The following is a 26,723-nucleotide window of genomic DNA, read 5'->3' as shown; positions in this document are numbered from 1 at the left end:
AAATAAGCTTTTTTAGAGTTTAGTTGCATCTAAGATTTTTCATATGATCTCCATTCTTAAATTATCTCTAATATTAAAAAGATAAAGCTTAAGTCGTCCACCCTGTCACAGTAAAATATCAAGGTAATAAAAATAAATTGAAATGTTTATGTATTTATTTATTTAAACAGAACAAGGTCACTATGAATAATTTAAAATATTGAAATTCTATATCAAGCATGTTTAACATGTTTTGCTATCATTTTCCACCCTGTTATTTTCCATCCTGTTGTGCAGCCTGCCATAAGTGAAAAAAATATATATATTAATTTATTAATTAAAGTTATTAAGCTGGTAAATATGATTTCTGTGATTTCTGTGAAGCTTTAGAATTTGATAAAATAGTAGAAAGAATCTTGAAAATGTTGAGGGTCAAAAGTCACTGTATTTTGATAGTAACCCAAGAATAATTAATTAATAGTGCTAACAATAATAACCAGAAAGCAATGCAATTGTTTATATTTCATGTTCTCATTTCCAGAAATGAAAGAGACAGCTCCTTTTAACAGCATGAAAGGAAACGGACAACAAACGAATGTGTTTCGAGCGAAAAAAAATAACATGGAATCGATGAAAATGCAATTAATACTCTGAACAAAAGCCTCGAATCGTCAAAGCGGCGCGGTGTCAGAACTTCTGAAAGACGTCTGAAACAATTAGCGAGAGAAACGCCGGGTGCTAATGCATCAAATGCGACGCCCGCGTCAGTAAACAAGCGCATTTATTATGATCTAATCTTTTCTGGCTGGAGTTTTAAAGCCGACTGCATGATCCAGTGTGAAGAGTTGCAGCTAAATTAGATCATAAGTATGACGCAACGCCGCTGCTGGACGGGCAACACTCCAGAGTGCCCAGCAGAAGGACACTGAGAGCTGCTGTCTGTGAGGGTCACTTACTCATAAAACAATCAGCCATAACATTATGACCATCTCCTTATTTCTACATGTGTTAAACTATTTTTATCTCCACTGAGAACGTAGAATATTTTTTTAGTTCAATATTCTTATTACAAATTATTTCTCTGTATACTTTATTTTCACCCTGTTCTTCATATAACAAGAGATGTATAATATTTACTACTCATAGTACACAGATAATATATATATTTTGACATTTATATTCACAGCTACCAAATTGTTGGAAAAGAATGTAAACATATATTTTAATATTGCCATATTTCTACATGTTGCTGTTAATAACAGTCTATTAATAGAAGAAGTAGTAGCAGTAGCAGTAAAAGTAATTGTAGTGGTAGTACTATTAGTTGCAGTAGTAGTAGTAGTGCAAGTGGTAATAGTAGTAGTAGTAGTAATAGAAGTAGTACTAGTAGGTACAGTAGCAATAGAGGTAACAGAAATAGTAGCAACAGTAGTAGTAGTATAGTAGTTGTAATGTCGATAGTAGTATTAGCAGCAGTAGTAAGTGTTGTAGTAGTAAAAAAGTAGCATAAATAAAAATAGTTGTAGGAGTAGAAGTAATAGTAGTGGTAAAAGTAGTAGTAGTAGTTGCAGTATTACTCATAATAGCTGCAATATAAGTAGTAGTAGTAGTAGTAGTAGTAGTAGTAGTAATAAACATAGTAGTAGTAGTAATAGTAGTAGTAGTAGTAGTAATAAACATAGTAGTAGTAGTAATAGTAGTAGTAGTAGTAGTGATAGTTGTAGTAGGAGTAGTAGTACTATTTATAATATCTGTAGTACCAGTAGTAGTAATATTGTAGCAGTAGTGATTGAGTTAGAACTTGTAGTAGTAGTAGTAGTAGTTCTAATAATAGTAGCAGCAGTAGTATTCTATCTATCTATCTATCTATCTATCTATCTATCTATCTATCTATCTATCTATCTATCTATCTATTTATTTACGTAGCAATAGTAGTATAATAGTTGTAGTGTCAATAGTAGTAGTAGTAGTAGTAGTTGTTGTAGTAGTAATAAAAGTAGCATAAATAAAAATACTACTAGTAGTAGTAGTAATAAAAGTAGTGGTAGCAGCAGTAGTAGTCTACCTATCTATGTAGTAATAATATTAATAACAGTAGCACTAGCACATTAGTAGTATCAATAATATTATAAATTATAACATTTGTAGCAGCGGGAGCAGTAGTAGTATTAGTAGTAGTAGTAGTAGTAGTAGTAGTAGTAGTAGTAACAGTAAAAGCAACAATAGTAAAGCCTTGGTAGATTTGTTATTATTAAGTGTTTTTCTTTTTTTATCTGCTTCTGACAGATCCTGAAAGGTACTATAAGGCAGTATCAGGTGAGTAAAACCTAGACCTGCTTTATACACAGAACACCTTAAACCCTGAATGTGTTTATTTAACATCACTTATACTTTCTTTAACCTGTTTTACTTTAAAAGTCCTTACCTTCCGTGTCTATAACACTCAGCTCTGTACTGACAGCTGTAAATCTGTGTTTTTCTAGCCCAGGCCACGCCCCCGGGGGGAGGAGCTCATGAAGATGATGGTGATGATGCAGGCGTTCGATCCTCTAAATTGACATAATCATTCTGCTCCCCAAATCCCGCAGCAGTTAACCTCGGCCTCCGCCCGCTTCACCTTGTCTGTTTGGAGAGGGCGACCGCTCCGTCTTGCTGAGAAATGGAGGCGCTTTAGCGCTCTCGCGTTCCGTTCAAAGCCGCTCTCGCGCCCCACATCTGCCTGGCTGGACGCCATTGATTGCCTGATGCAAGCAAAAACCAAGTTTTTGCAGCTCGGATCATTAATCCAGTGGCAGCCACGCGCTTTAAACCCGGCCGCGTGTGCTCTGTCCTGTCTTTTAATGCACCGCCGCTCGCTAGCATCGATTCACACCAAAAAACAGGGCTCGGTCTCGCCGCTGCGGGACATCTACAGCACTTCCTGTTTTGCTTTTTAATTAATTTTAATTGCATTACAATTTTTTTATTATTATTTTATTTCTAGTTGTTTTCCATTTCCTCCCCAATTTACACAGCTACTACTTAACCCACTCATTAGAACTCCCCCTATCACTAGTGATGCCCCAACACCCAGAGGGTAAAGACACAAGTCAGACTCCGCCTCTTTTTAAACTGCTGCTGATGCTGTAGCATTGCCGAGTAGCATCACAGCGCTAATGCTTGGAGGAAAGCGCAGGGACTCGGTTCTGATACATCAGAACGGCTGAAATAACAAAAAAGATGCAGAGCTTTCAGACCTCAAATAATGCAAAGAAAACAAGTTCGTATTCGTAAAGTTATTAAGCATTCAGAAATCAATATTTGGTGGAAAAACCCTGGTTTTTAATTACAGTTTTCATACATCTTGGCATCATGTTCTCCTCCACCAGTCTTACACACTGATTTTGGATAACTTTACAACACTCCAGGTGTGAAATTTAAGCAGAGGTTTTCAATTTGGTAGAATCAAATCTGTTTTTTCTTCCCATTTCCTCCCCAATTTACAAGACCAATTTCCCAACCCATTCATTTGGACACCAGGAGGGTGAAATCTGGCACACACCTCCTCCGACACATGTGAAGTCAGACTCTGCCTCTTTTTGAACTGCTGCTGATGCAGCATTGCCGAGTAGCATCACAGCGCTAACGGTGCTAACAATTCGGTTCTTATACATCAGCTCACAGGCGCAGCCTTGTGCTGATCCACATCACCATAGGAGTGATGAGGTGAAAGGATACAGTAGATGTGCTTTCTCAGGACTCTGACAGCCGATGGCAAGCTGCATGACTGGGATTCAAATTGGCAATCTTCTGATGGTAGTGGTAGTGATTAGTCCGTTGGACCACTTGGAGCCCAAATTTGCATTGCATAATTAAACAATTTAAAATTATAATCAGACAGTTAGATCACAAATTAATAAAATTTACTTTCAGGTGACAAATGAATAGTGAAGTGATCCAGACTATAAAGGAACACATAAGGAATCATGTAGTAAACTTGTAAAAAGTGTTAAACAGACTAAAATACTCTGTGAAGCATTTAGGAGCTCTTATCTGGGGAGCTGTTTATTAACTTGTGGTTTCTGAGGCTGGTAACTCTGGTGTACTCATCCTGTACAACAGAGGAAACTCTTGCTGCTTTATTCTCTTCTGGGACAGTCCTGATGAGTGCCAGTTTCATCATAATATATTTATTTATAATATATTTAAACAAGTTATTGTTAAAAAAATTGTAAGAGTTCAGAAATCAATATTTGGTGGAATAACCCTGGTTTTTAATTGCAGTTTTCATGCATCTTGGCATCATGTTCTCCTCCACCAGTCTTACACACTGCTTTTGGATAATGTTATACCTTTACACTCCTGGTGCAAAAAGTCAAGCAGTTCAGTTTGGTTTGATGGCTTGTGATCATCCATCTTCCTCTTGATTATATTCCAGAGGTTTTCAATTTGGTAAAATCAAAGAAACTCATAATTTTTAAGTGGTCTCTTATTTTTTTTTCCAGAGCTGTATTGACTATATTTTGTTGCAGTGTGTCCAGATGACACCAACACTTAGGAACCCCTCTATACCAATGAAACAACACACACCGTTGCTAATCAGGACACACATATCCATTTCTGGCACATCTTTCATTCAAACAACACCATGTCACCTCCCACCTCCTTTCTGTTTCTTTTATTTTTTTACTTTTACATTCACAGCATTTCACACTGCATAAATATCGCCGGTCCTCCGTCCCGTTTTTAGTGGACAGGTGGGTGTTCCTCCCACCCTCGAGTTAGCGGGTGAAAATTGCGCCGCTCTCTGAGGGTTGGAGCTAATCATGCAGAAGGTGAACGTGTTTACCGCCCGCTCAATGTCGCTCGGGATAAATAGATTGCAAATCAGACTGCAAGTCACATTCCGTCGAGTGCGTGCCGAGATGTCACTCTGTCGGATGGAGGGCTGATCTCCTTTCAGGCTGAACGACCCGAATTTCGCCATCCTGCCTTCATTTGCTCCTCGAGCTCTGCCTGACATATTGCTTTGGCTTACGTCGGAAAAAAGAGCCTTCAATCAGGAAACGTCCAAAATCTATTAAATACAAAATAGAGGCCTGGATATGAGTTCACACCTCAACAGACCTCACCATGCCACACCTATAGATGTGTTATTAATGCTAATTTGTAGCTATTATTGGTAATTAGGACAAATGTTGGGAAAAAGAGGTTAATAACACACTAAATGTAGGTATTTGTGATAAGGTGGAGCTACAGGAGCCGATTTTCAGCGATCTATAGTGTATTTGGTATCTTTAGTATTCAAATAATACATCAAATAAACCATGAAATAAGCCAATCAGTCACTGAGGTGAGCTCTGACTTTAGCGCATTCGTATCTTAACAGTGCGGTGCTTTGAATTATGATGATTGACTCTTTGTCTGTTTGGTCAGCAGTGATTTTTGCCTTGGAACTCTCCCATGGATATAATTTTCACACATTTTCTTTGTTATTATTGGATCATTAACATCTGCAGTTCATTAGATGTTGTTCTGGGTTCTCTTGTGACCTCCTGGATGAGTTGTCCATGCCCCTTTGGAGTAGTTACAGTGGACTGGTCACTCCTGGGAAGGTTCACCAGTGTCCCACGATTTCTCTGTTTGTGATTTGTGAACAATAGCTTTTATGTACAAAGCCTTAGACATAATTCTGTAAACTTTACTAGATCAGGGCATTATGTGTTGCTTTTTAAGATAATTTATTTTGCTTTATGTTGGCAGACAGGTTCTATTTAAATGATTCCTTGATTCTACAGTTCTAGAAGTATTCACGCCTGTTTGTGATTAGTAGTGAAATTGAACTCAACTCACTTTCTCATATTTACTCAATATCTTTTTTTTCTGATATCAAATGTGTATGTCTGCATGTATACAGCTCTTGAAAAAAAATAAATAAGAGACCACTTAAGAATGATGGGTTTCTTTGGTTTTACCAAACTGAAAAAGATCTGTAATATACTCAAAAGGAAGTGGATGATCAGAAGCCATCAAACCACCAAGCTGAACTGTTTGAATTTTTGCACTGGGAGTAAAGCAGCATGAAGTTATCCAAAAGCAGTGTGTAAGACTGGTGGAGGAGAACATGATGCCAAGATGCATGAAAACTGTGATCAAAAACCAGGGTTATTCCACCAAATATGGATTTCTGAACTCTTAAAACTTTATGAATAAATGTTGTAAATAAATAGCAAAATCAGAGAAACTGATTCTGAAACTGAAGTGGTTTCTTTTTTTTTTTCCATAGCTGTATATATATATATATATATATATACATACATGACAGTTCTTCTTCCAGCTCACTGTACGGGAAGGCTCTGGAATGCTAAAGTGCTGCGGGTGTGGACGGCTCTGGCTCTAAAACATGACAGGGAAAAAAAAAGGGATGGAAAAGCGAGTGAAATACCTGAGTGTGTGAACAGCAGGCCAGACACGAACGAGTGCTGGCGTCGGCGACCCTGCTGCTTTCCCTCTTGTCAGCGCGTGGTGTATTTTCTCTCTTTTCATGTCCGTGTGTCTACAGCAGAGCTGAGCAGCTTTCAGAGCCCAGCGTGAGCACATTTGATATTCATGGAGAAGAAAAGGAGGGAAAGAGGGAGCAGCTCTGGCGGAGACGGAGCGCGATGCATAAGATTACGCAGTAATTATAAAGCAGGAGAAGCAGTCATCTAGCGCTGGAGTATATACACACACACACACACACTCACGATACACACTCACACACACACACACACAGCGGCAGCAGTAATGTCTCAGAGCTCATGGTCTCCGTCTGCCCATCATTCGGAATAATATGAGTTCAGAGAGACACACACTGTGGCCTATGCTAACAAACAGCGGCGGCTGAGGCAAACAGCTCCTGAATGCTAAGCAGACTCCCAGTGGATGGCAGTGGATGTCTTAAAGCGATACTTCTACAAAAAATGATCTGACTACAGTCTTCTCTTTACCCCAAATACAGTCAATCAGCCATGAAAAGCTAGCAAATTTAGTTCAGACTTGATTTGACAGGCCATAACATTAAAACAACAGATGTATGCTGTGTTTTTAAAGCTATAGATGCAAAAAAAAAGTACATGAACCCTTTGGGATTACTATCATTACTTGGATTTCTGCATAAATTGGTCATTAAATGTGTTCTGATCTTTATCTAAGTCACAACAATAGACAAACACAGTCTGCCTAAACTAAAACCATGTTTGCATTATTTTATTAAACATAACATAAACATAAGATCTGAACACATTTAATGACCAATTTATTAAGAAATCCAAGTATTTCCAAAGGGTTCACATACTTTTTCTATTTATATATATATATTTTATATTTCTACCTACAGAGTAATGAATGGAAATAAGTTTTACACCTTTGCTCATCAGCTCTTAACCTTCAATTTCCGAATGGAGTATTAAATAAACCTATTGTTATAAGTACTGTTATAAATGTAGTTGAATTCATTCTGGTAGGAACTGGTAGGAAGCAAAATAAAACAATTGACAGTGATTTTAAAGGATTAATGATGTGGTCTCTTTACCAATTAAATATCATTTGATCATACAAGGCTGAATGTTGGCTTTCTGATCCTGAGCATTATGTGTTAGCCAAAAGAAAGAGAGAGAGAGAGAGAGAGAGAGAGAGAGAGAGAGAGAGCAAGAGATCTGCCTCCTTGGCCTCTTTTTATCAAAGATAAGTAGTATTGATTTACTTCAAGGCAGAGAAAAGTATTGGACTTACGAGCTGACATTTAATAATCTCCACCTAATCCATGATGCGCATGGAGCTACTCGAGACTCTGCTGAAAGCTCGCCATTGTTTCTCTTCTTTCTCAATTTTGTTTGATTCAAGAGCTCAGAATTGAGGAGACGATGAGTGAATCTGCATTATAACAAAAACTCTCAAACCTTAAAACCACACTGAAGAGCCCAGCACTCTCCAGATCACCGTGGATCAAACTAATGACGCCTAATAAACTCATTGACTTAATAATATTCTTTCTAATTAGAGACTGTAGCTCTGCTTCAGTGTAAATTACAATACCTTTGGTTTTGCATCCCAAAACATTAGAATATCATTGAAAAGTTGCTTTATTTCAGTAATTCAGTTCAAAACGTGAAACTTATATACAGTATTATATACATGTATTACACACATAGCGTGATCAATTTTATATGTTTATTTCTTGTATTGTTGATGATTGATTTTGGCTAACAGCCAATGAAACCCCAAAAATTAGTGTCTCAGAAAATTTAAATATTATATGAGACTAACTGGTACTTTGGGCAGTGTGGGCAGTGTGCCAAGTCCTGCTGGAAAATGAAATCCTCATCTCCATAAGCATGCTGTAAATATACTAACAAATTTACGTAATTACTTAAAATATATTTGAAGTATGTTAATAATTTGCTTTCATCAAATGTCTGAAAGTAAACTTTGATCATACTTTCAAAAAAAAAAATCCAACATAGTGTATTTAAAAAAATACACTACTATGAAGTATTTTTTTTTATTTAATGTAATTTAATATACTTCTAAAATACATATTTCCAAATATACTTTTAAAAACAACTGTTACAGTAGTTCACTTAAAGAAAATGCATCATGTAACTTTTTTTGAAAGTAAATTAAATTTCTACTACTAATTTAAAAATTCTAAAGTAACTTTGTAACACACTAAAAATTGTAGTACAGTATATTAAAAAATATATATTTTTATACCCAACAAAGTATACTAGATTACTTTACTACTTACAAAAGACAGGAACAAGAAGCATATTTTTGTACTCTAACGTAAATAGATATATAAACACATATATTTAACATCAGTTCTTAGTACATTTCTAATATATCTGGTGTATAATAATAGTGATACAGTTCTAATACTCATTAAATATATTGTAATTTTACTGTAAGCATATTTAAAATATGGGCTTACATACATGAAGCAGTTTAAATATTTTAATATTACTTAAGTATATTTAAAATAGTTCCATTTTTGTACAGTTAAGTACACTTAGCACAATTTATAAGTAAGACTTTTGTACTATTTTTATACGGTAATTAAAGTATAATAAGTACTAAAAAAGTTGTTCCAATTTAGCACTCTTTAAATATACTGATTAATAACAATGTGGCTACAAGAACACTTTAGTACACTTTAGTGCACTATAGCATAATAATGCTTAGTATACTTTAATCTACTTTTCTTTATTTTCACTAGTGTGTTATCTTCCTTACCTGTAGCAATACTTTTTTTGCAACTATTTCTTTGTCGATTAATAACTATGTAATAACTATGGTCTTTAATGCTATGCATTGGGAAATAAATCATTTTTCATGCATGGGCTTTGGCTTCTTTTTTTTCAGACTTTCAGGAAATCTCAGAGAAGCAGGAGCACCTGCTGCCAACCAGACTGTTCGGGTGCAACATGTGACCCGGGCTGACGACGAGGAGATTTCTCTGAGGAGATAAATGCGCCTGGCCTGACGGCGGGGAAACACATCAAGGTCCTAATCCAGCAGCCGGAGAACACAGCCTTGAGCGAAAAACAAGGCCCTACATATCAATTGAAAAGTATAATAATAAACCCTGTGTATTAAGTGATAAAGAACTTATTAGGGATGTAATAAGGAATAATGCACTTAGCGGTGTAGCACGTCTGTGGTGAAATGGTGAAAAAAGAAAGTATTTAAGCAGGAAAAAGGATGCATTGGGAGGCTGTTTAATGATTGGTTGATTGTAGGGTTAAAAAAATAAAATAAAAATCCGACCTGGCCAAGCCCGTGCACGTTCTGTCTGAACCCTACCCAACCCAAGTGTTAAAAATGTAGCTTTTTATTTTATTTTATTTTATTATTTTTTTTTTTTTTGAATGAGCAAAATCTGTTTAGAATGAGGTTAATCTACATTGCAACACTTAAGAAGCACAGACCTATTATTTAATTTAATTATTTATTATTATTATTTTATTTTATTTTTTTAAGAACAGCTGCACACAGTGGAGGAGCTCACATGTGCGTGAACTCCAGAGCTGTGTGATTATAACATTGTAACTTTCAACTTTATTAATTTAAAACACATTTGATTTGTTACTTTTCCATATTGGGATTTTCATGCCATTGCTTCAAGTAAAGGCTCTGCTCCAGTTCTTAAATGGGTCATAAATGGGTCAGAACCATTTTATTGCCATAAAGAGGACCAACACAGTGTGCAATAAACAACAGGCAGATTCATTCATTGAGGTCCTAGTTCATGCAGCTGGAGAATATAGCCTTGAGGGGGAAAAAAAACAAGGTCTTACATATCAATTGAAAAAAAGCATAATAAATGTTGTGTATGAAGTAATAAAGTACTTAATTAAAATAATACTTATATTAGGGGAAGAATAATGAATATCGCACTCAGAGGTACTCAGTAGTGTGTCTGTGGTAATGGGAAGCAGAAAAGGCTTGTAGCCACTGTGCTAATTCTGTGGTAGTGATGTAGGACGAAGCCTATAGCCAACATGCATGGTCTTTGCATAGAGGCATTGCTAGGCAACTGCCTTGGGCCCCTCCCACTGTAGCCCACTGTAGGGGCCCCCTGACTAGCTGCAAACTTCCCATAGGCCTACAGCTGGTAATTGGGGCCCTTTGGACAGTAATTCACAGATAGTGCGTTCATAAATGGTGATTCTTGTATGTTTAAAATGGAAACAAAGACAACACAATAAATTACAAAGAAATACAGATTCCGTCCACACCCCCTCTCTTTCGCCTTAAAATGGAATATTCCATTCATGCCATGTGAATTCAGCGCGAGGCTAGAAATAATTTGAAATCTCAGTTTAGTTAAATAAATTAAGATGAGTGAGGACCTGTAAAGTTATTCAAATATTGTCAAATATAAAGGATAGGTTGAGGTTTTGGAAAGCTGTTTCAATTATTTAAAACTGAAACTAACTGAACCTGATATTATTCTGCGCACTAATTGATAGCCTTTGATTGTGTTTTAAATGAGTTTTTATTTTATATTAATTATTTTTCTATTCATTTTAAATATTTCTAGTATTTTAGTGATCAAACATTATTACATAATTATTCTTTATCATTAAATTCAGTTACAATTCTAGATAAAAATTACTGATTGACTCACTCACACAAATGCTCTCAGTTACACTGCTTTACTTTTTTTTGGCATTCGGGTGTATATTTTATTTAAAGATATGTTTATTGATTGCACATATAAAAAGTACGATTAGCATTGAAAGCTTCAATTTTCTTTTTTAACTATTTTTTTTTTAAATAAATATTTTCCATTTTGACATACAATAGTGTTATATCTGAAATGTATTTCTCGCATATTAATGTTCATGGGCCCCCTAGCTAAATTCGCCTTGAGCCCCCAAATTGCTAAGTCCGCCACTGGGTAACAGTATGGTTTGTTCCATGCAGGGGTCAGTATGTACCTTCCAAAAGTGCTCCAAGGGTGGACAACCAGTGAACCAGTGAAAGGGCAATGGGGCCAAGCTTGAGTCCAAGGCTCAATGCTCAAGAGGGTCCCACCTCACAACTTACAGGACTTGCTAAAGATTGCAGGACACCTTTACAGGCTCTCTGCCATTCATTAGAGTCATCTTATTGGCATTAATCAGTATTCAGTAAACATTAGGTGGGTTCTGTTGTTGAAGTCCTTGAATGAAAAATCAGACCATATGACTTAATTGAAAAGCATAATAAACGTTGTGTATTAAGTGATAGAATGCTTATCAAGAACAAATGGTCTTCTATAATAATCATTTAACTTTTTTGGTTCTTAAGTAGGAAAGAGAATTCATCGGAGGCTGTCAAATGATTGGTTGATTACCAATCTAGGCCATGCTATCTTGCTGTGCTAGTAATGTAAGTCAAGGTAACTTAGCAACACTTTGAAATCAGGATGGGTGTTCTTTGCTAGCTTACACCCCCGTCAACAGTCTATTTCAGGGGTCTCAAAGTAGCGGCCCGCGACACGGTTTCATACGGCCCCTCACGGGTTAACAAAATAAACATACATCTGGCCCGCAATTCAATTTAATTATTTATGCTTTATTATGTTCGTTTTCATATTTTATCTTAACTTGTATTTTGGTGTGTGTGTGTGGTTTTTGTTTTTTTTTGCTTACGCTGCGTTGCCTGCTTTAGTAGTCTTCAGTAGCCTTCAACAGTCTAACCTTGCAGCCGTGGTGTGTCCACTAAACTCCGTAGTTATAAACATCCTGAGGTTAGCAGCGCGCTAACTGACCTGTTTATAATGTAATCCGAGCAGTGCCTCCGTGACGCTGCTCTAAACTGCTGCTGTTAGCTGCTTGGGCTGAAAGATGAACTGTAGAGAGCTGTATTATCCGGTTAGTGGGGTTATTTTATTTCATACACAGAAGAACTTACAAATTTTTAAAAACGCTCCAGACTGGCTCAGCTGAGCCCTGTAGCCCGTGGCTGGGCTGCAGCTCTGACTAAGCAAAGACTGCGGGCTTGTGGTGCTGCAGCTGCAGCTCCGACTAGTGGTTGGATGAGGAACTGCTAAATCTGAGGAAATGCTAAATCTGTCACAGCTCACAATTTTTGATTTTATATTTATTAAGCCTTATTTCAGTATCAAACGTTTTGATCAAAGTTAATATAACTTATAAATTAAAAGGATTTATGTTAATAGAGCAACAAGCAACCATTTTTCCATGCAACTGTAATATTTGATTGAATAAATAGTATATTGAGAGTTATTTAACATTAAGGAGTAATTACATTCATTTTATATTACATCTGGTTACATTTTCTTATATTTATAAGTTACATCTGGCCCTCAGAGGACAGCCAATATGCCAATGTGGCCCTCGGCAAAAATGAGTTTGAGACCCCTGGTCTGTTTTCAAGCCTTGTGCCCACATTGTTAAAATAGCGTCTGAGTTTAGGAATAAATCTACGCTAATGGGCGTAGTGGTCTGGAAGTGAGGTGTGTGTTCAGGTTTCTGGTGTGTTGCTATTTTGGAGTCTGAAAATATAGTTGCACCTCTGATCGATTAAAACCCTGACAACAGTGGATCGTCAGTGTCAATTCCTATGGGTGCGCCATGTACATTTAGTTCGATAACGCACTGCAGGGCACAAATCCTACATTTAACTCAACAATAAACAGAATAAAGAATAAAATAACATTGTGGTTTCCTTAAATGAGCTGCTGAGATGCGCAAAAGTGCTGTGCTGTTAAGATACGAACGAGCCAAAATCAGAGCTCATCTGGCTTTTAAATGGAATGACAAGTGACCAGCTGATTGGTTTATTTCATGTTATGCCATGTTATGCCAAAACACACCCATGATTAATTAGGAGAATTAATTAATGTCTTTTGCTCGTTTTGAGCCGAGCAACGCTTATTTTTTTGCGTTCTCACGATACCAAAGACACACCGACACGCTCTTAATCCAGCTGCGTGATACTCAATTGATTGCTGCACCCTAGATTATAAAACAGGGCCCATTAATTTACACAATTTTGCGCATATTAAGTATGTTTGTTTAGTTTTTTTGTTTGCACTACTTCTTCGTGGCATAAAGAAGACCTACATAATGTTCAATAAACAATAGGCAGGTTCTAATGGTAAGGTCCTGATTCAGGCAGCCTGTGCAAAAGAAAGAAAAAAATCAAGACCCTACATATCAATTGAAAAGCATAATAAATGTTATGTATTAAGTGATAGAGCACTTATTAGGGAAGGACTAAGGAATAACGCACTCAGCGCCATGGCACGTCTTCGGTAATGGGAAAAAGAAGAAGGAGAAAAAAATCTTTCGGCTTTTTTGCTGCTTAAGTAGGAAAGAGGATTCATTGGAGGCTGTCAGTGTGAAGAAGGAAAGAGGGGGAAAAAGTGGACTAATTGGCCTGATGTGTTGTGCTGTCTTCAGAAGTCTCCATTTTCCACAGGGTTATTTATCAATCCGGACGACAGGCTGAGAGCCTGCTGCAATTGTCACAGATTAATTTACAGCTCGAGAGCCCTTTGCTGCATACTCAGAGTATACCGGCCCGCCAGCCGCTAACATAATTATTTCTCGATTACTGATTTGTTTTGTGCCGCGCGGCCCGAGCCTCGGAATTTACAGCCACTGGCCAGATGTTACCATAAAGCCCTTAATGTTTCAGTGACGGACAGGAATTAATGGGGCCTGACAGGATTATTGGCTCAAATGAAACACTGAGTCAAAACTAAATGGATGACGCTGGTTATTGATGATTGTTGGTATTGGTACATATAACACATTCACACACACACACACACCAATACACACACACTGATATACACACACACTGATACACAGGACTTCGGTGTCCTCAGGAAAAAGACTACCAGAGCATCTCCTAATGACATCAAGCAAATCAAGCTATTACAAAACAGCTATCAATTTGCTAGACTGCAAAACCCTGCTTTAAGACATATCCTTATACAGTGTATTAGTGATCTGCTCTGCTGGTTCTGTAAAGCCCATTCAGTGTTGGAACGACTGGACTACACTTCCACCAAATATGCTATTAATATCACATTAAAATCTATTTAATGCACTAAACGAATCAAAGTTTAGAATGGGTTGAGCAGAATTGCTAGATAATGTACTGTACACCAAACATGCCATGGTCACTTTATAAAACCCTTATAAACGCTAAACATTGCAATTTGTTAGAAACCCCAGGCATGGCCACTTTATTAGAAACTCAAAATATTACCACTTTATTAGCAGTGTTGGGAGTAACGGCGTTACTAACGCCGTTACTTTTTTTCAGTAACGAGTAATCTAACTAATTACTCTGACTGTAACTATAACGCCGTTACCATTTCCAACACCCCGTTACTGCACGTTACTTTAGCCGCTCTATGAACTTTTTTTTTTTAACTTCGCTTTGCCCTGGTTAACCCCTCCTCTTTCCGGTGAACTTGAGCTTCTGGCCGCTGTGCCTGTGGGTTGGCGTGGTGAAGTGAGGCACAATTGTGACGATTTGCGTGCTCTAATCAATTCAGTGATTGCCGTGGACAGCCCAAGTTCCGAATTAAGGACGTTAAGCTTTTTTAGCTGCTCCGGTTTTTGTGGTGCTGCTGCTGCTTTCTCTTTTAGAGCTTAGATTCTCTGCCCGAACCCGACCTGACCTGAGGACCGACCCGAAATCGGGCTCCTATTTTTATTTTATATAAAGCTCTGGTGTGATAATCACAATGTTGCTAAGTAACCAATTATTATTGTTCACTAAGTGAACGAAATAGCGAAAACTGAAAGTGAAAAAACATTTGTGTTAACTGAATCTAATAAAAACGGTAATTAAAAGGAAAAAAACAGAACTATCCCAAACTGTATTTTGTGTTTATAAAACTAACTAAAACGAACTGAAATTACTGATAGAATACCCTAATTTATTTATAAGCGCTGTTGTACAGCGGAGTTGTACAGCGGGAGGTGTTGTGCCGAGCGCGCGGCACCTCGTGGTCCGTTAGTTCTTGTGTAAAGCGCTCGCGCTATAGCCTCAAAATACGACAAAAAAAAACACTGAGAAACTGCAGAACTATGAATGGGATTACAATATGAGCGCCAGGCAGATGAAAGAGAAACAGGAGATACAGTGTGTGAGAACATTTACCTGTGAATAGCTCATACCAGAACTTATACCAAATCTCTCTTTCTCTCTCTCTCTCTCTCTCTCTCTCTCACGTTTCTTAGATTGATCTCTCTGATGAGATGTGTAAAAACTAATAATAACTAGCAAGCCCACCCTAAAAACTTACTGAACAGAAAAAATAAAAACAAAATCAAATGAAACTATAATAAAAATGAAAAATGTAATCACGTAGCTCTGGGCGCACGTGAACGCCTCCATTTGACTTGCAGCACTGTGTGTAGCTGTTCTTAAAAATCATTTAAATTAAATAATAGTTCTATGCTTTTATGTTACAGTGTTAATTAACATAATTCTGATCATATTTCGCTCATTCAATCAGCCCGAAAACAGACAGTTTATGGGGCGGATCGGGTCAGGCTCATAATGACAGTTTATGGTTCGGGTTGGGTCGGGCTTGGGCAGAACGTGCACGGGTTCCGGCTGGGTCGGGTCAGATTTTTTGGGCCCGATCTAAGCTCTATTCTCTTTTGGTGAAGCTGTTATATTAATACTATTTTAACGGTCATTAGATTGTTGTTTTTGTCCATTATTTTGTTTTTTTATATATATACATATTTCCTTTGAGTGTGGCTTGGTTTGTTTAATTTCATCCCCAGACGCGTTTTTCTGTTTTTTTTCCCGTTTTTTTCACTATTACAAGTTTTAGTAATTTTCTTTGGTTGTGTGGAGAATTTCGTTTTATTTTTTTGAAATTCTTTAGATTATATTTTTGTCAACATTTTGGGTTCATTTTTGTTTGTTATTTTTCTAATAATAATAGTAAATGCATAATTGATTTCCTTTGATTGATTTTTTGACGGGCGAATAATAAAAAGTAACGCTATAGTTACTTTTACTGGTAACTAATTACTTTTATAATGGAATAACTCCGTTAGTAACTCAGTTACTTTTTTGGAGAAGTAACGAGTAACTATGACTAATTACTTTTTCAAAGTAACGTGCCCAACACTGTTTATTAGACACCATATGCATTGCCACCATATTGGAAACCCTAACCATAGATTTATTATAATCCCCAGAATTGGCCACTTTCTTCAAAACTTTCACCAGGGCCACTTCATGACTAACCAATAACTCCCATCTTGGTCAATTTATTAGAAACCTCAAGCATAGCCGCTTTATCAGAAACCCTTAGAAAAGTGTATTAGACATTCTAAACATTCCCACATTATTGGAAACCTCAACAATTTCATTATTTATTGGAATTTATTAGTTTTGAAATCTATATGTTTGTTAAAACTTCTACCTTTGCAACTTTATTAAAACCTTAATACATGGCCATTTCATCAGAAACCCAACATTTGACCTCTGGGGATTTCAGTAGAATTCTTACCATGGCTAGTCCAATTTATTATAAACCACAAGCACAGGCTATTTTTGGACAATTGGACTACACTTCCACCAAATACGAATCACGTTAAAAAATATATATTTAAAGGATTAAACAAAGCAAAGTTTAGAATGGGTTGAGCAGAATTGCTAGATAATGTACTGAACACCAAACATGCCATGGTCACTTTATAAAACCCTTATAAACCCTAAACATTGCAATTTATTAGAAACCCCAGGCATGGCCACTTTAATAGAAACTCAAAATATTACCACTTTATTAGACCAATGCAACCATATGCATTGCCACCATATTGGAAACCTCAACCATAGATTTATTATAATCCCCAGAATTGGCCACTTTCATCTAAACTTTCACCAGGGCTGCTCCATGACTAACCAATAACTCCCATCTTGGTCAATTTGTTAGAAGCCCCAAGCATAGCCACTTCATTAAAAACCCTTAGAAAAGTGTATTAGACATTCTAAACATCCCCACATTATTGGAAACCTCAACAGCTTTATTATTTATTAGTTCTCTATTAGTTTTGAAATCTATATGTTTGTTAAAACTTCTACCTTTGCAACTTTATTAAAACCTTAATACATGGCCATTTCATCAGAAACCCAACATTTGACCTCTGGTGATTTCAGTAGAATTCTTACCATGGCTAGTCCAATTTATTAGAAACCCCAATCATAGCCACTTTATTAGGAACCCTTTCTAAACATCCCCACATTATTGGAAACCTCAACAATTACATTATTTATTAAAACCTTCATACATGGCCATTTTATTAGAAACCCTACATTTGACCTCTGGTGATTTCAGTCGAATTGCCATTTTTTGCCATATGTTTACCACTAACTTACCATTAGAATTCAATAGGGTTTCTAGCAAGAACCTTTATTGTTTTGCAATAGACAGTGTATCATTCAAAGATATCACCTCATAACTTATACAGGTGTGAGTGTTCCCCAGCCATCCCTTTGCAAACTATATTTTGAGAGATTAAAATTGTATCATATAAAAAATCATGTATATTATAGAATGTGATGGTTATATCTGGTGTATGAATATTATGAGTCGCTGTGTTATAAATAATTTTTTGTCCTTTACTGAAAAATGGCTCTGCCAAAGAAACAGGAACAAAAATGGAGCTCAGTGATGTCTGCCCACAGTTTATAACACTGGAACTGTGTACAAAAGACTTGATTTCATCCCCCAGTCTAGCTAACTCAGAGTTGGCGCAGTCGCAGATGGCACGCTGCCCTTGGCCCACTGTTGCCAGCGCCAGTTAACTGCCAGTCTACAGTAACTCACCTCCAGTCCTCATTCCCTTAACAATATTACCATATTTAATAAACACTGCAGGTCAGAGCCTTACTGTTCACTGCTGAATATGCTCATCTCCCTGCGGCCACTTTATTGGAAACCCCACGCATCGCCACGTTCACCGGAAATTCTACACAAGGCAACTTTACCGGATACTCCCAAACCTGGCATCTTTAAGTAAATCGCAATTTAGCCAATTTATTGGAAACTCCCACCATGGCCACTTGACACTTGATTAATAACACCAAACATGGCCACTTTATTAGAAACCCAAAACATGCCATGATGACTTTATTATAAACCCTAAGCTTTGCCAATGTACAAAAAACCCTAGGCATTGCTACTTAACTAAAAACCCCAGGCATTGCGACTTTATAAGAAACAAAAAATGGCCTAATTATTAGAAACTCCCATCTTGGACAATTTATTAGAAACCCCAAGCATGCCCAATTTATTAGAAACTCAAAGTATTACCACTTTATTAGACACCATATGCTTTGCCACCATACTGGAAACCTCAACCATAGTCACTTTCTTTTGGCGATTTATACAAATCCCCAAAATTGGCCACTTTATTGGAAACTTCCACCAAAGCCACTTCATGTGTAACAAAAAACTCCCATCTTGGCCAATATCTTAGAAACCCCAAGCATAGCCACTTTATTAGAAAAATCCAAATTATGACTAGTTTATTAGTCACCCTAATCATTGGCACATTATTAGAAATCTAATCTAATAGTTTGGCCATGTTTGTTGGAAACTCCCACTTTAGCAAGCTTATTAAAACCCTCACACATGGCCATTTTATTAGAAACCCCAAATTTGAACTCTGGTGATTTCAGTAGAACTTTTACCATGGCTCTTTTTTGGTAGGTATCTCCATTGTCCAATTTATTATAAATCCCAACCAAAAATTGGACCACGGTATTAGAAACACCAATGATAATGGATTTATTCAATGCATTAAGATATACAATTGCCACATTATTACATGTATATTAACCTTAGTGATGCTCTATGATGCATATTTACTTTAAGAGGCCCATCTATCTTCATGTTCCACTATATACTTTAGGTTCACACTTGCATCTACATACCCAAACACTGCCACTACATTGGAAACACCAACCACCATGATGACTGGAGTAGAAACTTGTAGCATGGCTTCAAGCTTTAACTTTAGCTAGTTTAAGGAATGGTATTTTTTATTGTAAACACATTTCTTTGCTACTTTATTAGAAAACCAAAGCATAGCTTCTTTTTAGTTTTGAATCAGAACCTTCCACTTTTGTCACTTTATCAAAAACACAAAAAATGGCCACATACATGAAAACTACCAGTTTGAACACTGCATTAGTATATCTTTAAACATGGCCAAATATGGTAGTACTGACACATTTATGCATTTTATTGTCACTACAGGTTAAAGAGTGGGTCCAACACCCCAGGTCAGATCTGTGGTCAGATTCTGCCCACTGGTAAAAGGCTAGAAGACGGTTAACCTCAGGAGATCAGGAGCTCCAGCCTGTAGAAAAGTGTCAGCAGAGTCACTGATTCACTGAATAACCAGAGTCATTTCTTAACACTGTCCCACAATTACTGGCCAAAAGTTGATATTTACTTCCCAAAAAAGATCCGGAATTACATCCCCCATTTCCCCACAACAATATCCCGCTAAACCGAGCCGGCAAATGAGGATGTTAAGCCGGGAGAGGACAGCAGCGGCGGCCGCCTGGCGCTCTGTCATGACAACTGTAAACAGTAGCTTTGTTGTGCCAGAGCGACACTGTGGCGAAGTGGCATTCACTCTAAATGTAAATGAGCAGAGTTTAGCAGTGTGGTCAGGTAATGTGTGAGCTGAATGCGCTTCCTCTCGCTGCCCTTAAAATGACAAATGCTATTAGGATGAGCAAAAGGAAGGACATGCACCGACACACATGCCAACACACGTGCAGTCATACTCCAAACTACTGGCACCCCTTTTTATTAGAAAACTCAAACATGGCCGCTTCTTGATTTTTTAACAAAAATATCCACCTATTTGGAAACTCCTACTTTTGCCACTTGATGGCCACTATATTAGAAACCCAATACAAGACATGGTTACTTTATTAGAAACCCTTTGCATTGCCACCATATTGGAAACCTCAATTACAGCCACCACAGCAACGTTTTTTGTTGCTATTAAAGCAGGAATAAATTATTATTGGAACGTTTTTGATATATTTTTAAAATACTCATCCTTATCAAATTTTCTGATAAAATAAAAAAAGAAGTAAACCATTATCTGTGGGTGTCACAGAAAGGTAAAATACCTAGACTTTTTTTTTAAAACCTCAATTATGGCCACTTCATTGGAAATTCCAAAAACGGCCATGACAACATAATTAGTAACCTCAGGTATAGTCACTTTATTGGTAATTTAAAAAATGACCACTTTTTTGGAAACTCCCACTTTTGCCATTTGATGGCCACTACATTAGAAACCCAAGATATGCCATTGTCAGTTTATTATAAACCCTAAACATTGTTACTTTATTTGTTTTTTACTATTAAAGTTGGGATAGGTAAATATGTTTAAGCATTTTTGTTGTATTTTTAAGTCATTATTTTTGTCAAATGTTCTGATGACATAAAAAAGAAGTAAACCATTATCTATGGACGCCACAGGATGGTAAAAATCCAACCCTAGACATTTTAAAACCCCAATCATGACCACTTCATTGGAAAATATAAAAATGGCCTCTTTATTAGAAACTTTCACCATGGCAACTTTATTAGAAGCCCCAAAGATGGCCACTTTATTAGAAACCTTAAACATTGCCACTTCATTGAAAATTAAATAGGGGGGGGAAAAATGCTTAATCTACCCACCCAGAGAGAGCGAGGCCAATTGTGCTTTCTCAGGGCTCTTGCAGCTGATGGCAAGCACTTTAGACCACAAGCTGAGACTTGTTTTTTTATTTTTGCTAATGGAAGAAAATTTAAGATGTTACACCTTAAATATTTAGATAAGTATCAAATTATATTACTGTAGCATTTTGGAGTAATGGTAAGTAAAACTAAGGCAAAATGTCAATATTCGGTTTTGCATAAACCAGATTTTAAAGTGCTATAAAACCAGCAAATCAAACTGTTTTCAATTGACACCAATACATTCTTAATAAATAATTTCTATACTATTAATTAGATAAGTATCGAGTTATATTACTGTAGCATTTTGGAGTAATAGGAAGTCAAACCTAGAAAATATTCCCCATTCGGTTTTGTATAAACCAGATTTGAGAGTGCTATAAAACCAGCAAATCAAACTGTTATTAATTGACACCAATAATTCCTGGAAGAAACATTCCTACACTATAAATTAGATAAGTATCAAGTGATATTACTGTAGCATTTTGTAGTAATGTGAAGTCAAACATAGGAAAAAAATTGTATTCGGTTTTGTATGAACCAAATTTTGCAGTCCTACAAAACCAGCAAATCAAACTGGAAGAACCCTTTCTACACTATCAATTCAATAAGTATTGAGTTATATTAATGTAGTATTTTGGAGTAGCAGGAAGTGAAACTTATGTAAACTTATGAAAAATGTCTATTTAGTTTTGCATAAACCAAATATTGGAGCCCCATGAAACCAACAACCAACATCAATTATTGTTGATTGTTTCCAGAGCAACACAAAGCATTAGTGTTTTTTTTTTTTTTTTGTATATATATATTTGTCCATATATGTCCATATATGCATGCACACACACCCATGCCCACCCGAACAAAATAACACACACAAAAATTTGTCTGATATCGGATTGGACAGGCAGTGGTTTATTTGTGCGGACACACACTCCGGCCTGCTGATTTGTGCTGTGCTATTAAGCAGGCAGCTCTGACAGACATGCATTCGTCCTTAGCTGCAGGTGGTGTGTGTGTGTGTGTGTGTGTATTTGTGGAGGTGGGCCGTCCTCCGGGGATCCGTGAGTGGCAGCACAGAGCGGTCCAGCTGCCATCAGAGCAACACCTGCAGTCTAACCCCATCACACCCTGCTCCCCAGGAACACACACCTATCCTCCCACCTCATAACACACACACACACACACACACACACACACACACTCTCTTTCCTGCATACTTGCGAAAACAACCCTGATGCAAGAAAAGGCGCCTCTTAAAGGAGAACTCTGGTGTAAAATGGACATTTGTTGTAGTAAAACATCATAAAAAGTTCTTATCTTTGATTAAAAAGCACACCTCCGTTTTCCCACAGCGTTCAGAGATCCAGAAATTTTAACAGTTCAGTCCAAAAACCCTTCAGACTGGGTGAAACGGGGCATAATTTACCCCTAATGAATCACTTCTGCATCGTTATTCAGGCTCAAATTTGCTTCACAGCTCCTTGCTAGAATCTGGAGATCCCTGACATTTAAAACGAGGAATTAATAACTTAAAAAGTGCACAAAGAGCTTATTAAAAACCACTGTTTACATCCTATAACGCTAGCTTCAGCTCTGAGCGCCGCCATTACTATACTGATAATAACATAGACACATATATATATATACGACTGCTACGCTATGTAGAGTAATGTAGTAATGGCGGCGCTCAGAGCTGAAGTTAGCATTATAGGATGTAAACAGTGTTTTTAATAAGCTTCTTCTGCACTTTTTAAGTTATTAATTCCTCGTTTTAAATGTCAGGGCTCTCCGGATTCAAGCAAGGAGGTTGTCTAGCTACTTTAAGCTGGATAACAGTGGAAAAGCCATTTATCTTGGCAAATTATCTCAGAAAGCTGTGGGAGAACGGAGGTGTGCTATTCATCAAAGGTAAGAACTTTATATCATGTTTTACTACAGCAAAAGTCCATTTTACACCAGAGTCCTCCTTGAAAGAAACAGAGCATTCAATTAAACAATTAAACACAAGGGGGCATAAAAAAGTGAATCCCCTGCTCTTATAGCAATTAATTTTGGGTAGTGTACCTCCTGGTGAGAGATTGTTGACTGCTAAATATGCCTCTATAAAGCACTTAAAGACATTTAGGCCAGTTGACAGACATTGAGATGGGGTGTATCTTTAGACTGAGAGAAACAGGATGGTCGTTTCCATGAATTATTCACTATCTTGGTCATCTGTCTGTCAGGCAGCATTACTTTATTTCCATTTTTCCGTTTTGTTGTAGACCTTTTGAGAAACCTGGACTGCAAGGTTTTATTTGAGTGATCTGTAGGCAAGTCGTCAACCGTGCACCATGCAGCTTGATTTAGTGCGTGCCAGTATGTCTTTGCTATCGTAACGGCGGGAAAAGTATACCTTGCACAGCTCAAAACAAACAAAAGTCGTGTTCTAATTATCTAAATTAATTAAGGGTGTATTTTGGGTCTAAACCAATCAGAGTGCCACTTGCCATTCCCTTTAAAATCTTGGTGCGCTCTGACTTTGTGAATTCTGGTGGATTGATATTTTAATGGTGCAGAGCTTCTGTGCTTCTCAGCAGAGTAGCTAAACTGACCTTGCTTGTTCATGCTGTGACAGTATGTAAGAAGCTTATTTACGGGAAGAGCAATGCTATATTTATTCTTTATTCTGTTTATTATTGAGGTAAAAGTTGGGTTTGTGCACTGCTGCGTGTTCTTGTGTGTGTATCTAATGGGGGTGTATATGTGCTGAGCATGCTCAGAGCACCGGCTTGTCCTAGATAGCAATGAATGTCTGATTGTAGACTATTGACTGTTGTCTAGGTTGTATTGAGTAAGTGGTGTACCTGTGTTTTCTATTGCCAACATAGCAAAATGCTAGAAATGTACCTTCCAGACCAACACACACATCAGTGTCGATACTGTATAAGCACAAGTCATAAAATTAGACTGTTTAGTCCCACCCATTCAGCCTTTATAACTTCAGCCCCACCCATTACTTTTTAAATGAAGCAGCCAATGAGAACAGACACGATATAAATACTATAATCACTCAAAAAACTACAGACTTTTTAATGAATTAGGCTTGTTTGTGATTGACAATATAAAAAAGAAGTGGAAAAAAAGTGAGAGACTGTGGAATTTCATTAAACGCACCAGTGAAATAAATAAATAAATAAATAAAGATATAAATGAAATAACACAAGTTTACTTCAACAAAAGCTTGCGTGTGACCTCAGGAGGCACAAACATGCTCAGATTTTGTGTATTACATGAATTATTCTCATTTTGCTCTCAGCTTTTGTGTGTAAGTGTGTGTGTGTGTGTGTATGAGTGCTCCCTGCTGTGGGATCAGAGAGTCGTGTGCTAATAATACATTCATCAATAAAATAATAAGATAAAACATGAGAGGACCCTCTGTTTATTATGTGCTTTCTGTTCGGAATTACCATATTGCATTCTGACTTCAGGGGAAAATCTGATTTCAATACAAAACATCCCCCCCGAGTGGAGCGGCGGAGGAGCGGCTTTAACATCATGTTCAGTAATACACACTGGAATTTTAATTTCACCAATGCAATCTGACGAAACGCCAGCACATTGTTTCCACTGCTGTTTTTAAAAAGTGTTCTCTGTGTTTGTACAGTTACTTTAAAACACTAATTACTGAACAAAAAGTAAAGTTAGTTATCAATGACATTAAAGGAAAAAAAAAAAACAACTAAAAACTAGATTAAAACTAAAGTCATACAAACTATGAAAAAAAAACCAAAAAAACATATGGGATTATTTCCTAAAGAAAAAAAAGTGTTAAACAAACCAGATTACGTTTTACACTTTAGATATTCTTGCTTAGATTAGACAGTTTTGCACATCTCTGCTGGATTTTCTCAGTCAGCTTTATGAGGTAGAGTCACCTGGAATTCAGGCTTTCAGTTAACAGCTGTGCTGAACTCATCAAGAGTTAATAACTTGAATTTCTTGTCTCTTAATAAAGGGTTTGAGAGCATCAGTTGTTGAGTACAGTAGTGAAGAGGTAGAGTTACAGGTAAACAGTGAATATTGAATATTTGAGTAATGTTCTAATCCAGGTTATGAAAAGCAACAACTACTCAACTAAGTAACTAAGAAAAAGTTCTAGATCTTTGAACATATCCTAAAGTGAAGTCGAGGCAAAGACCATCAAAAACATTGAAATGATAAAACTGGCACTCATTAGGACCGCCACCGGAGAAAAAGAGCAAGAGTTTCCTCTGCTGCAGAGGATAAGTTCATCCTTATAAGTTACCAGCCTCAGGAACCACAAGTTAACAGCTCCCCAGATAAGAGCACCTAAATGCGTATAATATATACATACAGCTCTGGAAAAAATAAGAGACCGCTTAAAATTATGAGCTTCTTTGATTTTACCAAATTAAAAACTTCTGGAATATAATCAAGAGGAAGATGGATGATCACAAGCCATCAAACCAAACTGAACTGCTTGAATTTTTGTGCCAGGAGTAAAGCAGCATAAAGATACCCAAAAGCAGTGTGTAAGAGTGGTGGAGGAGAACATGCCAAAATGCATGTCAACTAGTTTAAATAGGATTTGTAAAACTATTTAAATCCATTTACATAAAATTTTAGTATGTGTTTTTTTTTTTTTTTACATTCTGATGGTAATACTGTTACGGGACGTTTAGGGAACGGACCCAAGCGCAGAGGAAAAACCTGTGAGAACAGGCTTTAAATTAAAGTGGCTGTATGCCAAAAGAAACAAATATGTTTAAATTGAAAATAAATGTTTATTGTTTTAGTAAGGGAAATAATAAAATGTAACTGATAGAAGGGAATTTGTTGAAGTGATTTTGCACACCACGGGGGGAAAACTGCTGATAACAGAAATTGCACCCTTAAGAGTGCTAGTAGGGAAAAAGGAGGGAAAACAAACAAAGGAGACACCACATGTGGTGTGGCTCAAACTAAAAAGCTTTTCCCAGAAACTCAGACAACTGAAATAAGTGTTTCCTTCTCTTTTTCTTTTAAACAAAATAAAAGGGGCGCTAAACAATTCAGCCCCTGAAACTTTTAGGCTCTAACAAGCCTTGCTTTTCTTCTTGGCTTTGCTTTGCCTTCCTTTTTAGTTGTCTTTAGTTAAGCTTTAACTTCTCTTTGCTTTTCTTTACTTTTCTTTGTTGTTCTTTGCTGGCTGGTGCAACCTTACCTGTCACCTCTCCAAAAAAAAAAAAGGTGTGACAAAGGCAAGCAGGAAACACAGCCTTAAATACAGGAACCTGCAGGTGAAGCTAATTAGCACTAATTACCCCTGGAACTCTGGGGATGAGTGCCTCGCTGCTGCCGCCTTCTGCTGGCAGCTGATGGTGCAGGCTGAACCCTTATAAATACATATGGAACAATGTTTATCCAGTATGAATCTGTATTGTGTATTATTTCTATCTATCTATCTATCTATCTATCTATCTATCTATCT

The sequence above is a fragment of the Astyanax mexicanus genome, chromosome 23 (genome assembly GCF_023375975.1).
Source record: "Astyanax mexicanus isolate ESR-SI-001 chromosome 23, AstMex3_surface, whole genome shotgun sequence".
NCBI classification, from domain to species: Eukaryota; Metazoa; Chordata; class Actinopteri; order Characiformes; family Acestrorhamphidae; genus Astyanax; species Astyanax mexicanus.
This window is presented reverse-complemented; position numbering follows the sequence as displayed.